General features: G+C 37.9%; 1 protein-coding gene across 3 annotated transcripts in view; it reads right to left on the reverse strand.

The window, feature by feature from the left end:
* peli1b (pellino E3 ubiquitin protein ligase 1b) overlaps window positions 1-2,335 on the reverse strand; it is a 39,062-nt gene extending 36,727 nt beyond the window's left edge. For 2 of the 3 annotated variants that reach the window (XM_016463656.1, XM_016463655.1), the window contains exon 1: window positions 1,934-2,335. The gene's annotated coding sequence lies outside the window, so the exon portion shown is untranslated. The remainder of the gene's footprint in view (window positions 1-1,933) is intronic. The other variant, XM_016463658.1, reaches the window with a different exon arrangement.
* Between the last annotated feature and the right edge of the window lie 2,238 nt (window positions 2,336-4,573).

The following is a 4,573-nucleotide window of genomic DNA, read 5'->3' on the forward strand; positions in this document are numbered from 1 at the left end:
CCTCTCTCAAACGCTTCGTTTTCTACAAAGTCCCTCCTTCCGACAAGTGCAGTCTGCTCTGATTGGCCAGCTGACCCAGTGCATTGTGATTGGCCGAACACAATCAATCAGAATCGTCGGAAATGTAACGCCCCTTACCATAATCGCAAGCTTCATCTTTCAAAATAAATGTAAAGACAGAGCCCGAAAGGGGAACAGAGTCGCGTGACAGACACAGTGATGAAGCTGGTATGTGTTTGTGATGTGTGTCTCTCTCTGTCTCTGTCTCACACACACACGATGCGCAAAACTCCGCATTTGAACAGTCAATAGCAAATACTTAAACTAATAAAAAAAACAGTAGCTGATTCAGAAGCGCCAGATTGTCATAGCAAAGTCAGAATTACCTCCTCTCCTAGGTTCACGAAACGGTCGTCCATAAAATGCATTGCTGTTCTGTTGTAAGTAATCTTAAAGATTCCTAAATGCATCTACTTTCGGAAGGCCAAATAAAGTGCTTTTGCTTTCGCACTGAAACACAGCGTCTCCCTGACATGGCTGCATCAACACTAACTGCGGTTACTGAAACCACGCCTTCTTTCTTTGCGTGCACATTTGGGTGGCATTATGCAAATATTTCCACATAGTGAGGTAGATATGTGGGGGCGTGTTAGAACGAGCCGTTTTGGGGGGCGTGGCAGAATCTTAACTTTGATAAAGAATATCTCTTTGGTTTTGAGACTTTAGTCTTTGCAACTTCAGGGATCTTATCTATGCACAATCAGCTTGTAACACTCCAAAGAGAAAGGAAAACTTGAAATCGCATCATATGACCCCTTTAAGTATATTTTTAGATCATTCATAAAAATTACTAATAATTATTTTGGCTTTGCAATGTAAACTTCAAAGTATGTCAATAGATTAAAATGTGCTGTGCAAGTTTTTACAGGCCAGGCCTAAAATGCAGCAATCAATTTTGTACAGTCTCTCTATCCACTAAATACTACAAACTAAGTAGTTTTATTAAGCTTCAGAACAATTTATTAGACAGCTGGAAGTTTCCCATTTCAGCAGTATGCATGAATGTGATAGCAGAAACAATGAAGTGACAGTAAATGTTGTATTAACTCATCTTAATCCATTGATTGTTCTAATAAATAATTCAAATGTAGCACCACCGGCTGGTACCAAAAACGGGGGGGGGGGGATGATTGACATCCTGACGTCAGCACGGGAACGGGACAAAGGCCACATTGGGTCGGACCAGATGCTCGGTCTGCCTATGCAAATGACTCTTTAAATACATCAGCAAAGAACAATGACACGTCTGTAACGAGCCCACAAAAGTCAATGCAAATTCTGTCCATAAAGTATATGGAGTGCACTGCTTTCTCAATTAGTATGACTCTCCATTGTCTTCGCAAACACATGAAAACGAAGGCTTGTTGTCAATAACTGGACATGACATATGATATAGAGTGCTATAATACTAGGTTATTCTCGGATATGTCGAGTAAGCACGCACAGTTGTGAAGTTAGTGACTAAAAGAGAAGACACACAAAAAAAAAAAGAAGTTGTACGTGACAGAATACGTTACCTAGAGAAATATAAATGACACTTCTTTGCTCTGCTAAACGATAAATGTACTTCTGTTACAGACATTTAATTCGCTTTTAGAAAAGCAGAACAACCCCATGACAGTTTATCTGATAGACTCAAACAATACAATAAAAAAGGCATAAAAAAAGATGAGCACTTATACTAAACCACGAAACCAACTTAAATGAATCTTACGATTAAAGTCAACATGATAGCCAGAAGATAGCCTACATACAAAATATAACAAAATATACAAGACTGTGAAAAACAAGCCAGAATCATTATTAAAACAAATTGTATTTTATAAAACACAAGCACTGTTGTTTATTTTTCTAGTGAATATGAGGTACTCACAGCGGTGCTGGTGTGTTTTTTCCAAGGCACGAACAAAGAGCTGCAGCGTTAGCACGGGTTTAGCTACAACTGCTGTTTGACTTAATAAATGGTCAAAGAAAATAAAACAAACCAGAATATAACAGAGAGAGAGAATTAAGGATGAGGAGCCTTTAAGGACACGCGAGGCTAACTTGCTAACAAAGGCAGGAGTTGAGTTATCCTCAAAATTCAAACAAAAATAATCTCTTTGCCATTAAATGTGACGTGATCTCAGTCAGTCTCGGGCTCGGAAGAAACACAGAGGGTCGAAACAAACAATAATGCCTGTAAAATGGTGTTGTCCGCCAGCTGCTTCTAGAGAGACTGTAACCAGACGGTGGTGTTTTGTGTTGTAGTGGCTAGAGACTAGATGAGCGGAGAAAAAACCTGCCGCGTCACTGATCGGTAAAGAGCATTCTGGGTAATGTAGTTCTCACCTCAGAGCGAGTCAGAAGTCGCAAATGTTACTGGGTTAGGTCACACCACAGTCTATGGGTCACACTCACACATGTATCTTTGCAGCAAATCTCATATTTGAGCTGCAGGCACGCCCACAGAAAACAATAACTGCTTTGATTGCCATATTCAAAAGATGTCTGTACAACAGTTAAAAGGAGTAAAGCCCTTATTAGATATTATTCATGAAATGCAAGCAGTAGGCCTAGGCTATTCATCTCTCTGTAAATAGCCTACATAAAAATATGATATATATAGAGAGAGAGTGAGAGACAGAGAGAGAGAGAGAGAGAGAGAGAGGACTATTTTTTTTAGTTATAATGGATTTTCAGGAAAACAATAATTGCAATTGTGTCATTGTGTGTCATGAATGAGGACTATTGTATTTTTATTAGGCTACCTAATTTTTAATTTATTATGTATTTGAATGCTGCATTGACTATTATTATTATTATTATTATTGTCATATTTATTTATTCATTCATTTTTATTTGTATGATTGTTGTAGTAGCCTATCTGAAATCTGAATTGAGTACTGCTTGCCTTTGATTAACTTTATTTATTTAACATTAATTAATAATAACTTTATTTATTTATTTAACATTAAAGGCATTTGTGTTTCCTGTTTTCTGACACAACATTGCCTTATTTTGGCATGTACTATTGGAAAGGCAAATTAAACATGACTCTGCAATCAAAACTGTAACGCCTGTATAACGAGAACAAGTTTAGGCTATTTTTTTATGAGTAATACTGAAGAATGTTATGGTATTGTTCTTTTATGGGTTATGAATGCATGATGATGCCTCATCATTAACCATCCTGATTAAGATTAATGTCAGGCCCAGTCAAGTTTATTGTCTTTGGAAGAGTAAAAAAACAGAAAAGAGGCCATGTAGACAAAATAAACATTATATAGAAGATAACATCTCAAACCTGTCCCAGATGATGGAGGTATCCAGACACATCAGTAGATCTGACTTTGAGTGCAATGATGCTACACAGCCACAGTCCGTTTCATATAGACAGTGCTGCTAAAGGAAATTACATAACTTATTATGTGATTACACTGAGAAAAAAATAGATGCTCAGATTCTTCCTTCTTATTCTGAGTGTACTAAAATTTATCTCTCTTTCAAAAAAATATTTAGTTCTTGTGCATGTTTCTAGGAGATAGATGTCACATCACCTGCTTACATAAACATAAAGGCAATCAGATAATCTCTCTTCCACCCACTCTTTTATGAAATGGGACTTTCCTTGCACTTAAAAGAAAAAAACATTATGACTAGTCCTGGTCTAAATAACATGTTCAGTAGAGAGATGATTTAACCGTGCCATGTAACTCAACACAGTGCTTGGGAAAGGGTTCCCAGTAGAGGTTGATTTGTTCAGACATGATCTGGTAATATCCGTCAGCTCTAGCCCAAGCCTGCTCATAGCTCATAGCAATGTTGTGAAAACAGTGTAGCCTGTTGGCACAAGTCATGTGTTGAAATACTTATAATTTTATCACGCACCAAAAACAATGTAAGCCAGGTGGATCAACAAAATAACGAGCACACATTTCACATCCATTTGTAGAAACTTTCGGAGATCAGCGTGGTTAGTGGTTAGTGCACACAGACATGTGCATGCACACATATCATGAACTGTGGTATAGATTAATATCTGCTTAAGTTGTTGTCTGTGTTTATGTTGTCGTGGCAACGACACTGACACCTCATACTAGGGGTGTAACTCATTCGTTTTCTCGATTTAAACTGAATGTACGAAGGAAACTGATAAAATAACCACAGCATTAACAACCCTGATCGTCGGGGGAGGCACAGCTTCCCAAAAATTTTGAGGTGAAAATGAGGACGATTTAATGTTAATAAAATTCACAATTCATTTCAGTTAAAGTCCCAGAATGTGTATTTTTTGTTTGTAATTTCACAGTTGTAATACAATAATGTGAAAGCGCCGCTTTTCTACGCGAATGTGCCGAATCTGCTGATTAGTGTTGGGTCGTTCTTGAACGATTCGTTCATTTTGAACGAATCTTTAATGTGACTCGGGAGGAACGAGTCGTCTCGGGGAGTGATTCGTTCAGTCGCGCATGCGCAACATCCTATAGGTTCTGTACTGGAATTAGTCAAGTAGTTCACCTGTTTCGAGTCT

The sequence above is a fragment of the Sinocyclocheilus anshuiensis genome, unplaced genomic scaffold, assembly GCF_001515605.1.
Source record: "Sinocyclocheilus anshuiensis isolate Anshui unplaced genomic scaffold, SAMN03320099.WGS_v1.1 scaffold784, whole genome shotgun sequence".
Classification (NCBI taxonomy): Eukaryota; Metazoa; Chordata; class Actinopteri; order Cypriniformes; family Cyprinidae; genus Sinocyclocheilus; species Sinocyclocheilus anshuiensis.